This window comes from Calonectris borealis, chromosome 1, assembly GCF_964195595.1.
Source record: "Calonectris borealis chromosome 1, bCalBor7.hap1.2, whole genome shotgun sequence".
Classification (NCBI taxonomy): Eukaryota; Metazoa; Chordata; class Aves; order Procellariiformes; family Procellariidae; genus Calonectris; species Calonectris borealis.
This window is the reverse complement of record NC_134312.1, coordinates 26,133,326-26,145,431: the sequence shown is the minus strand read 5'-3', so window position 1 is coordinate 26,145,431 and position 12,106 is coordinate 26,133,326.

Below are 12,106 nucleotides of genomic sequence, written 5' to 3'. Positions count from 1 at the left end.
AACTGAACCTTACATCAGTTGAAACTTCTGAGTCTTGGTGGCATGGTGGTCTCAAGGAAGGGCATTTGACTAGCCTTAACCCCTGGTAAGTGGCCTGGAGTTCTTAATTTCCAGACCGTGCTGAAACACCTTCCACTTCTTTTGGCTTCTGATGAAGGAGGTTGATGATGAAGAGTAGCATTTTAGACAAAGATGTTAAAATCTGGTGTTTGACTTTTTGAATTTTATGTTGTGTCACTCTTGATTTGATTGACTTGTAATATGTGTTTTGTACCAAATGCTGAGAGGCATAACTTAATGAACTGGAAAATAAAATTATTAGTTATCAGCATGACTGTTAAGAGATTGGAGTGCTTAGTCACTCTCAAGTCTGTGACATTTTTAAAGGTTGCATGGGATTTTAGTTGCATAAGTTCTACTAAGGTCCTCTCAAATCGGACACCTTTACATCTCCCCTCTCAGCAACTGATAGAAGGAGAGCAGTCATTAGAATTAAAAGACCACACATGAGTTTGAAAAGGTAATGCATAAAGGTTTTTCAGAAAACCTAGGATGGATTAAAATCTTGGTAGTCAGTCTGAAACAGTGAAGTAGTGCTTACAGAGAAGTATTTTTCTCTTTGCAGGCATCATTCCAGCACAAAGAGACGTGCAGCTAGAAGTGAGTCTAGCCAAGGTATCTGTCAGTTCAGGTGTATGTACTGCTTACTCCTGGTGTAAGGGGAATATCTGGAATTGTGTAAACTCTGCCTTGGTATTCATATTATTATTTTTAAAATAAAAGAGACAAGCAGAAGAAAGAAGAAATGTGTCACCAGCCATGGCAGTCAGGCATACTATACTCTCTTCTGAGTAAGCAGTCTGTAATGTTTTCAGGGGCAGACCCAATGCTGATCCAAATGGCAGCTCTTTGCAGCTACAGAGGTATCCTATGGCAAACATCAAGCTGTGACTTATATACCCCATATTTCTTCCCTTGAAATACTAGGCAGGAATTAGGACAGTTGTCCCAAAACCACAATTTATACCTATTCCATTTCTGTTTCAGACTGCAGTCTGAAGTCCATTTGTTCAGGATTTTGAATTTCAAACAGCTTTCTACAACCAGGTAGCAAGACATCGGAAAGTACCACTCATTTGCTAGAGCAGCATGCTTAGCTTTGAAAATACGATCTCTGTAACACAGCATGTAGGGTTTTGCCTACCCTCTGAAATTCCAAGGATAATTCTGCTATGGGTGCCGCTATAAAATTCAGTGTTGAGAATTGTGTTCCACTGTCTTAATGACTTGCTTTTCACATTCTTCTGCACCTAATTAGATTCAGATCAAATGAAGTCATAAGTGCCTAGGGATAAAGAGAAACCCTTAAAGGGCAATTGGCTCAGACAATGCAAGCCTCTAAGGGGAGTTTGAAGCAGATGCAGTGATTAATTGGTTATTTGAACTTCATGTGCTGAACTGTTCTGACAGGACAGGTATTTTCATGCCAGCTGTCTGACTCCATTGCAAAAGCAGTTTGGTTGTGTAAAAAAAGTGCAGCAACAAAATGAAGAGATGGCCATTTTATGTGCACATGGTGAGTGTGTCATCAAAAATAGCATATGGCAGTTGTGCTCAATATTTGATAAAGAGCTGTAATAATTACTATGGGGAGTCTAAGAGCATATTTCTAAGGTCTGTATGCTGAATATTTGCCCCAAAAGGGGTACTGTTAGGAACGGGATGTCAAATAATAAATATTTAGCTGAAAAAACTGACATCAGTAATTTAGAAGTAACTGTTGGAAAATATAAATTCTTCATTATTATGATGAGGAAGTCTTAGAGAATATGCACTGAACCAGCAGAGCAATGGCACTGGGAGCAAATGCAAGGTCCATCAGGACCTATGCTATTATTGAGAAGCCATGCCCCAGCACTGGCACCTGTTGCCGCCAGTTCTTTATGGGATTGACAATGTTAGGATAACCTTCTGAAATGTCAGTCTGGTCCTATTCTGCTCCGATTAGCCAATGTTGAAAAGACACTCCATACTCTACAGCTTCCAGCTTTCTACTGGTGGCTCACGACTTAGACAGGTACACTCTTTGCTGGGTAAAAAACTGACTGGACGGCCAAGCCCAGAGAGTTGTGGTCAACGGAGTTAAATCCAGTTGGCGGCCGGTCACGAGCGGTGTTCCCCAGGGCTCAGTACTGGGACCGGTCCTGATCAATACCTTTATCAATGATCTGGATGAGGGGATCGAGCGCTCCCTCAGTAAGTTTACAGACGACACCAAGTTGGGTGGGAGTGTTGATCTGCTGGAGGGTAGGAAGGCTCTGCAGAGGGACCTGGACAGGCTGGATCGATGGGCCGAGGTCAACTGTATGAGATTCAACAAGGCCAAGTGCCAGGTCCTGCACTTCGGCCACAACAACCCCATGCAACGCTACAGGCTTGGGGAAGAGTGGCTGGAAAGCTGCCTGGCAGAAAAGGACCTGGGGGTGCTGATTGACAGCCGGCTGAACGTGAGCTGGCAGTGTGCCCAGGTGGCCAAGAAGGCCAACGGCATCCTGGCCTGTATCAGAACTAGTGTGGCCAGCAGGAGCAGGGAGGTGATTGTGCCCCTGCACTGGTGAGGTCGCACCTCGAATACTGTGTTCAGTTTTGGGCCCCTCACTACCAGAAGGACATGGAGGTGCTGGAGTGTGTCCAGAGAAGGCCAACGAAGCTGGTGAAGGGTCTGAGAACAATTCTTATGAGGAACGGCTGAGAGAACTGGGACTGTTTAGCCTGGAGAAGAGGAGGCTGAGGGGAGACCTCATCGCGCTCTACAACTACCTGAAAGGAGGTTGTAGTGAGGTGAGTGTTGGTCTCTTCTCCCAAGTAACTAGCGACAGGACGAGAGGAAATGGCCTCAAGTTGCGCCAAGGGAGGTTTAGATTGGACATTAGGAAAAATTTCTTTACTGAAAGAGTGGTCAGGCCTTGGAACAGGCTGCCCAGGGAAGTGGTTGAGTCACCATCCCTGGAAGTATTTAAAAGACCTGTAGATGAGGCACTTAGGGACATGGTGTAGTGGGCATGGTGGTGTTGGGTTGATGGTTGGACTCAATGATCTTAGAGGTCTTTTCCAACCTTAATGATTCTATGATTCTATGATTCTATGATTCATTCAAGCTTTGCAATGCAAACTCTCAACTTCTGTTTCATTTACTAACTTGGGAGTGAAACGCCTTCAGCAAGAGAAGCCATTTCACAACTTGGTCCCTTCCAGGCTGTAACTGTACGTCATTTCTGTAGTATTACTTTGACCTTCCACATATGCAGTATTGGTCGTGTTGTTAGAGTACAGTTTGTTCCGAGTTTAGCCACTAACAATCATCTCTGGGATCTCTTCAGGCTCCAGTATTGGAAGTACTTTGCATAACAGACTTTCTTGTAACTGACGTCTTCCCATCATTCTCTTACTGCCACATTTTGTACAGTCAGACTTACATCCTGGCATCTGTTCCTTAATCTTTCCTTTTTTTCTTCATTGCTCTCTCTTTTTTCTCATTTTGCTTTGCCTTTCCTTTTCCCTACTGCTGTACCCTGTGCAGACATATGCCTTCTTGCCCTAACATTGTTATTTTCTTCTATTTTTATCTCAATTTTTTTTTTTTAATTTTATCAAAATACACACACAGGTATGCACAATGCCTGAACTAGTAAGACTCCTGAAGGAAAAGAGAAAGAAACATATTAACACATTATATTTTGGGCTTGCTTCTCTTTGTTCTTCCCATTCTTCTGATTTTTTGGCTTGATCTGTCATGAATAATCAAACCATATAAATACTTTGGAGTAGGAACTATATCTTTTATCAGTACAACACCTAACACACTTTTGGATGTTATATAAAAGCTACAATATGTGGTTGAAAATATTTGCCTTAAGAACTGAATGATATAAGTACTTAGCATTCAGATTTTATTATCTTTCTTATGTTAGGCAATTGGCTCTGAAGTAAGAACAACGATAACAACATATGGAATTAGTCAGCTTGTATCAGTCAAGGGACTGCTCTTTGTTCATTTATAGATTGTTTACATAGAAAAAAAAACAGGGCACCTTTACTGGTTCTCTGCAACTTCTGCCTGACAGTAGAATACTTCTGCACTCAAGATTATACACTTAATTTATAGGGGAAGAAGAAGAGCAAAACAAAAACTTGTACAGTGCAAATACTGCTCAAATTACATACTATATCTCTCTGTAAACACGGTTCAGCGCTTTGAATTTTCCTGTTTTCACATAAGATTTTGCTACTGTGCATGCCCAATGATAAGCTACAGGAGTGTTCCAGTCACCGAATACCTCCCCCAAGCAAACCCACTACACTCACATGGCTCGCACTCCCTTTTACCATATCCCATGCTCAGCATGGGAGACACCAGCCTTGCCCACAACTTGGTGGTTAGCAGACTTGCCTGGGATGTTTGATCTGTGGGTCTGAGTCTCTTCAGGTGCCTGTGCCAGGCCTGAAAGACAAGTCTCTTCCCACGCTTGCAGGACTGCTGTGACCACTAGAATATTTGCAAGGCATGGAGAGTATTACAGCAGGCATGAAGGTGGCACTTAACTGTGCTGAGAGGGACAACAGAGAGATCATACGACAACTGCAGTCTCCAATAGATACTGAAGAGAGGCAGAACTTCAAACATAAGTTTCCCTTTGGGTTTTCCTATGATATCCACCTACTTGGCATCAGATAAATCTTGATTTCTGTGCCGCTAGTCCTCCATTCATTGCATATGAAATTCAGTCAGGACTATTAAACTCTGCCCAAAGGACCAGATACCTAACTATTAGCACGGCAAAATCAGAATCCTTCTTTGAAGCTGGTCTGTAGCTTTGTAACTGGAGCAATTAGACAGTGCACTAGACGATGCACAGAGTGAGGTCTTTTCAAACTGATTCTTTGCCAGCTACTAATGGCTTATTACAATTATTATTTAATTAAAAACATTGAGGTGTTGGAAGAAAGTAACAAGCCTGATTTTTTATTTCGTATCGTACTCTTAAAGGGTATGTTTGAGGAATGCTCAATGCAAAATTAGCTTTAATGCATAACCTTCACAGCATTATGAATAATGCTACATTATTAAAAGTGAATCAGTCTGAAAAATACAGTTTTGCACTCTTGCTGCTGGCAAAGTTTTTGCATTTTATTCATCTGTTGTGACGAGCATACACCTTCAGGTTATCATTTTGTTTCAATCTAGTCTTACATTTCACTTTGCAGACAAGATCAAGTTTTAGCAAGCACTGAAGGGAATGTGGTTAAACTCTCTTTCACTATTTTTTTTTATACAATAGAAACATGTAAATGAAATTCCAGTTTTGTAATTTTTTCCAGTGCTAGACAACACAGCAAAGCTAGGAGAAGTAATCATCCCCTCCTCAGATATGAGGGCTTTGGATCCAAAATTACATCATGAAACTTTTCAATTAGGCTGATGTTCCAAGAGCACTTCAGGACGGCGCAGGTCAGCCATGATATCAAATATAACCACCTGTCTTATAGCACCCTCGCCTTGTGTGGCTGTGGAGTGAGTACACAGGATCAGAGAATCAACCTGATTAGAACTAAAGTAGAAACAAACAATCCAAACAATCAAACAAACCCCACCCTTCTATGTTGGCTGTCTCTCCCCGAAGAAAACAGTCTATGCAAAACCCCAGTTAGTTTTAATCCATGTCAGTTCCCTGACCACATAGCATCATAGGATAAGTTTCAATTCAGTCTCCTAAATGTACTTGTCTCCAGTAGGAGTTTAAAGGTGAGCCCCTCACAGGGTGTCTGAATCTCCATTGCAGTCAAGAGAAACCTAGGCAAGAATTCAGTGGGTACCAGCTAATGTCTCAGATGCCCTAGGATATCTCAGGTATCTCCATGGAGCTTGCATGTCTGTTGCAAGATCTAAGGGAGACCCATGCCCTTCCAGATTGATAGCTGGAGGACAGGTGGGTTAGTCTAGGGAGATGCATGACACTAGGTTAGCCAACTGAATATGAATGTAGACATTTAAAAAATTTATCTGTTTTAATCTCAACCTGAATCCCACCCCTAAACTGTCTTAACCTACAGCAGAAACCCATAAACACACCAGCAAACATCAGGGAGAGGGGCAGTGCAAGCTGTAGTCATTGCTCAAAAAAGGAGTGAAAGCCTTCTTTCTTACAGCAGAAATACTTATTTCTGAGAGTTAAAAGTGTTAAAGGAACAGAGAGTTAAAAGAGGCCACAAAAATGGTTAAGGAAGAGAAAACTCCTATCGATTGGAGTGATGGGCACTAAACCAGAATGTTATTTAGACAATAGTACTCATTTACCCCTTCAAATCCTTCAGATACCCAAGGCAGCTTAACTTTAACTACAAACCCAACAGTTTTAGTTTTACACTGTTAGAGATACAGAGACACCTCTACAGCCACATTAACATTCAGTATCTTCAGGGAGACTCCACTGAATGGAAATCTCCTTGTGTACTAGGTGTACTAGAACATGTTTTTTATAATTCTCATGCTACTAGTAAAAGCAACAACAATAACCTTTTACTTTTAGAACAGAAGAGACCATTAGTCGCCCTTTATTCCTGCAAAGCCATCTGGGGAAAGAGGTCCAGCCCAACATGCATCTTCTTCTCTTGACCTGTAGTGTCTATCTCAATGCTTAATAAATTATTCTAGAACATTTTCTGTAATTAATTCGAGTTCCTTTCTCCACAGGTTAGAGCGAATGACTCAAAGTGCTTCTGGACTCAGCCTGTGATGAGTGCAGTCCCAGAGGCTCAGTTCCCACAGGGACTATGCTGTCTGGTAGTGGCAGTAAACTCCGAAGGCTGGGACAGTAAGAAAGTTGAAGTCCCCTCCACTTCTAAAGCACTAAAATGCCATAATTTCAAACGTGTGTGATTAAAAAGGAGAAAACTCTATTTCAAGAATGCAAACTGCTGCTGATTGTAAGACTCTGCAACCAAATACATGGATAACTTGAACTGAGCAAGGATGAGAAGTCTAATTCCCCTCAAATTCATGAGTTTCACCTCAATTCATTTTGCTTCTGATTTGATCTGAATTCCTCACCTACTCTTCCATAAAACTTGTGGATGATAACTTTGATTTGAATATTTCACCTCTAATGAAAACAAGTGTTCACACATCTCCCTGCCTAGGTGAGCCTCTATGAGGCTCTATGAGCCTCTTCCTACTGTGGGGAAAGGGGAAAAAACGATTCATTCCCTACTGCCATCTGGACCTTCCCTTCTCAGAGGTTACTGCCTTTCCCTCATATCACTCCTCTAAATCGAGACTAAAAAAACAAGCTGAAAAATGAACAAAGAACATTCAGGAAGCACAAAACCCTCCTTCAATATTAAGTTTACTGATTTTTTTTTCTGGTAAACATCATTCATTGCTCAATTTTTACATACATGAACACTGAAGGCTCCAGACAGCAGCATGTGGCAGAAGAGAAACAGCATAAAGCTTGTGCAGAGAGGCCGATTCAAGAGCTGGGAGCAGCCAGCCAGTCTCAGAAGGCACGGGAAGAGCTTCCTGGGAAGAGTTGTTGCAACTCAGAAAGTCACTGACTCAGCTAAAACCAAACCTGGAAACAAGGACTTGCCTGCAGGGGCACCATGGGTAGGAAGAGAATTTGGTATAACTCCCATTTTTTTCTCCTGTTCTTCTTGACCTATTCCTTTTCTCTGTGAAGGAAATTAGATCAGCTTGTATAATAAATACTGCCTTTTGTATTTAAAAGTCCCTTTGGTCTTCTTTGGGATGCTCACTATGAAAGGAAAGTTCAAGCCAGGGGACTCAAAATTTCATTCATTTAAACTCTCCATAAAACTTTGAGGTATTAAAGTTCAAAACATAAATTCTGAACTGGTGAAGGAAACCATCTGTCCTGGTTTCGGCTGGGATAGGGTTAAATTTCTTCTTAGTGTTGTGTTTTGGATTTAGTATGAGGAGAATGTTGATAACACACTGATGTTTTCAGTTGTTGCTAAGTGCCCTCCTAGTCCAAGGACAGCTCCTGTGCCTACTGACTGAGCTAGGTACACAAGATGGGAGGGAACATAATCAGGACAGCCAGCCCAGATGGCTAATGGGGTATTCCATACCATGTGATGTCATGCTCAGTATATGAAGGGTAGGCGTGATCCAGGAAGTACCGATCGCTACTTGGTTATTGGTCAGCGCGGGTGGTGAGCAATTGCATTGTGCATCACTCATTTTGTATATTTTATCATTATCATTATTATTTTCCCTTATTTTTCCCTGTTCTATTAAACTGTCTTTATCTCAACCCACGAGTTTTTCTCACTCTTACCCTTCCGATTCTCTCCCCGTCCCGCTGGGGGTGGGGGGAGTGAGTGAGCGGCTGCGTGGTATTTGGCTGCCTGCCAGGTTAAACCACGACAGTCCTTTTTGGCGCTCAACGTGGGGCACGAAGGGTTGAGATAACGACACATCTGACCCAAACGGGTTAAAACAAATTTGTTATAAGCATTCATTATATCAGTTTAGTACTCGATGTTCACAATGTTGATTTATTTGCTCTCAAAGTTTTTGGATCTGTTTTTGGAGTTGTGGTATATAGCACCTTACTGGCTGTCTATACTGCTGATTATCAGTGTTTATGTGGGGTTGGTCATCTCTGGGAAATGGATTAAGGTCATTGCTTTGCTATACTCTGTGACCTGGCTTTATGTTATGATAAAATTATTGGTCACGAGCCTGTACTCAGCATTGCCATCATTCCTGTTCTTTGGGAGCTATCTTTTGGAAACTATTAATAATTACACTTCTTACGTCTTCACCTCAGAGGATGAATTTAGGGAGGAGGCAGGATGGGACACTTTCTCCCACTTGTTCACCTTCCCTTCCATATCTTCAGAAACTCCTTTTTCTTCTATCCTCTTCATGAAGATGTCCACAATATTCCCTGAGAATTTTGAATATCCTTGGGATGTTCAAACAAGCATGATCATACTGCTATGTCTCCTGAATGTGGTTCAGGCCTTGTTTAGAGTTAAACAACTATTCAGGAATACTGTCCAGAGATCAACCCCAGCAACAGACACGGTGACTACTCAAACACCCACGACAGGCACTGTAGCTACTTCAACCCGCACGACAACCACTGTGGCTACTCAAAACCCTGCGACAGGCACCGTGGCTACTTCAACCCCCACAACAACCACTATGGCTACTCAGACCCCGGCAACAGTCACTACAGTTACTCCAACCCCCGCAACAGGCACTGCAGCCACTCAAACCCCGGCAACAGTCACTACAATCACTCCAACCCCCGCAACAGGCACTGCAGCTACCCAAACCCTCGCGACGGGTACTACAGCTGAACCAGAGGACCAACCGTCACTGGTATCCGTCGCCCCTGTACAGAAGAAGAAATCTTTGAAGCGGAAGTCAGGTCGTGTAGAAAAGGATGATGGAAAAGCAGGGACATCACGAGGAGGGGAGGAGGAAGAGGAAGAACTCATAAACGAGACGGAAACCACCCGATCCTTATCCGTGAATGAGTTGCGAGATATGCGGAAAGATTTCGGCCGTCGTCCAGGCGAGCATATTGTTACCTGGCTGCTCCGATGCTGGGATAATGGGGCCAGTAGCCTGGAATTAGAGGGGAAGGAGGCCAAACAGCTGGGATCCCTTGCTAGGGAAGCGGGTATTGACAAAGCAGTTGAAAAAGGGACACAGGTCCTCAGCCTCTGGAGGCGACTGCTGTCAGGCGTAAAGGAAAGGTATCCCTTCAAGGAAGATGTTATATATCGCCTAGGCAAATGGACCACTATGGAGAGAGGTATCCAGTACCTGAGAGAACTAGGCATGCTGGAGGTGGTTTATAGTGACCTGGACGACACCCGAACACCCAAAGATCCAGATGATGTCCAGTGCACCCAACCCATGTGGCGGAAGTTGGTACGGAGCGCACCAGCATCGTATGCCAGTTCGTTGGCAGTACTGTGCTGGAAAGAGGAAGAAGCACCAACGGTGGATGAGGTGGTTAGCAGACTTCGGGATTTTGAAGAAACTATCTCCTCCTCCCTTGTCTTGGCTGTGGAGAAGCTGTCCCAGAAGGTCCAGCAACTCGAAGAGGGTATGTCCTATTCTCCACCTGCACGGACCAGTATCTCAGCCATTAGGAGTCAGCGTTTTTCTCCTCAAGAGAGAGGATATCGAAAGTACACACCACGGGGCACCCTGTGGTTTTACCTGCGTGACCACGGAGAGGACATGAGGCAGTGGGATGGAAAACCTACCTTCACCCTAGAGGCACGTGTACATGAGTTGCAAGGAAAAACAATCACACAAGGGAGTTCTCCCAGGAAAAATGCTGCTCCAGTTGTCAGGAAAAACCTGTCTCACGACGGTCCAGTTTCCAGTGAACAGTTCCCCAGACAGAGTAGAAGGGCTGATCTTACTTTGGATTGTAATTGCAATGAAGAAATTCTTGACTCACGTTTGCAAGAAGTGAGAGATGGATACTATGACCAGGACTAGAGGGGCCCTGCCTCCGGCCAGGTGGAGGAAAGGGACAACCGGGTTTACTGGACTGTGTGGATTCGATGGCCTGGCACATCAGACCCACAGGAGTATAAGGCTCTCGTAGACACCGGTGCACAGTGTACCCTGATGCCATCAAGCTATTTGTATTTCTGGAGTGACAGGGGGATCCCAAGAGTTAACTGTATTGGAGGCCGAAGTGAGGCTGACCGGGAATGAGTGGCAGAAGCACCCCATTGTGACTGGCCCAGAGGCTCCGTCCATCCTTGGCATAGACTATCTCAGGAGAGGGTATTTCAAGGACCCAAAAGGGTACCAGTGGGCTTTTGGTATAGCTGCCCTGGAGACAGAGGAAATTAAACAGCTGTCCACCTTGCCTGGTCTCTCAGAGGACCCTTCTGTTGTGGGGTTGCTGAGGGTTGAAGAACAACAAGTACCAATCGCTACCACAACAGTGCACCGGCGGCAATACCGCACCAACCGAGACTCTCTGATCCCCATCCATGAGCTGATTCGTCGACTGGAGAGCCAAGGAGTGATCAACAAGACTCGCTCACCCTTTAACAGTCCCATATGGCCGGTGCGAAAGTCCAATGGAGAGTGGAGACTAACAGTAGACTACCGTGGCCTGAACGAAGTCACGCCGCCACTGAGTGCTGCCGTGCCGGACATGCTAGAACTTCAATACGAACTGGAGTCAAAGGCAGCTAAGTGGTACGCCACAATTGACATTGCTAATGCCTTCTTCTCCATCCCTTTGACGGCAGAATGCAGGCCACAGTTTGCTTCCACTTGGAGGGGCGTCCAGTACACCTGGAACCGACTGCCCCAGGGGTGGAAACACAGCCCTACCATTTGCCATGGACTGATCCACACCGCACTGGAACAGGGTGAGGCTCCAGAGCACCTGCAGTACATTGATGACATCATCGTGTGGGGCAACACAGCAGAAGAAGTTTTTGAGAAAGGGAAGAAAATAATTCAAATCCTTCTGAAATCTGGTTTTGCCATAAAACAAAATAAGGTCAAGGGACCTGCACAGGAGATCCAGTTTTTAGGAATAAAATGGCAAGATGGACGTCGTCAGATCCCAACAGATGTGATCAACAAAATAACAGCCATGTCTCCACCAACTAGCAAAAAGGAAACACAAGCTTTCTTAGGCGTTGTGGGTTTTTGGAGAATGCATATTCCAAATTACAGTCAGATCGTAAGCCCTCTCTATCAAGTGACCAGGAAGAAGAACGACTTCAAATGGGGCCCTGAGCAACAACAAGCCTTTGAACAAATTAAACAGGAGATAGTTCATGCAGTAGCCCTTGGGCCAGTCCGGGCAGGACAAGATGTGAAGAATGTGCTCTACACCGCAGCCGGGGAGAATGGTCCTACCTGGAGCCTCTGGCAGAAAGCACCAGGGGAGACTCGAGGTCGACCCTTAGGGTTCTGGAGTCGGGGATATAGAGGATCCGAGGCCCGCTACACTCCAACTGAGAAGGAGATATTGGCAGCGTATGAAGGGGTTCAAGCTGCTTCGGAAGTGGTTGGTAC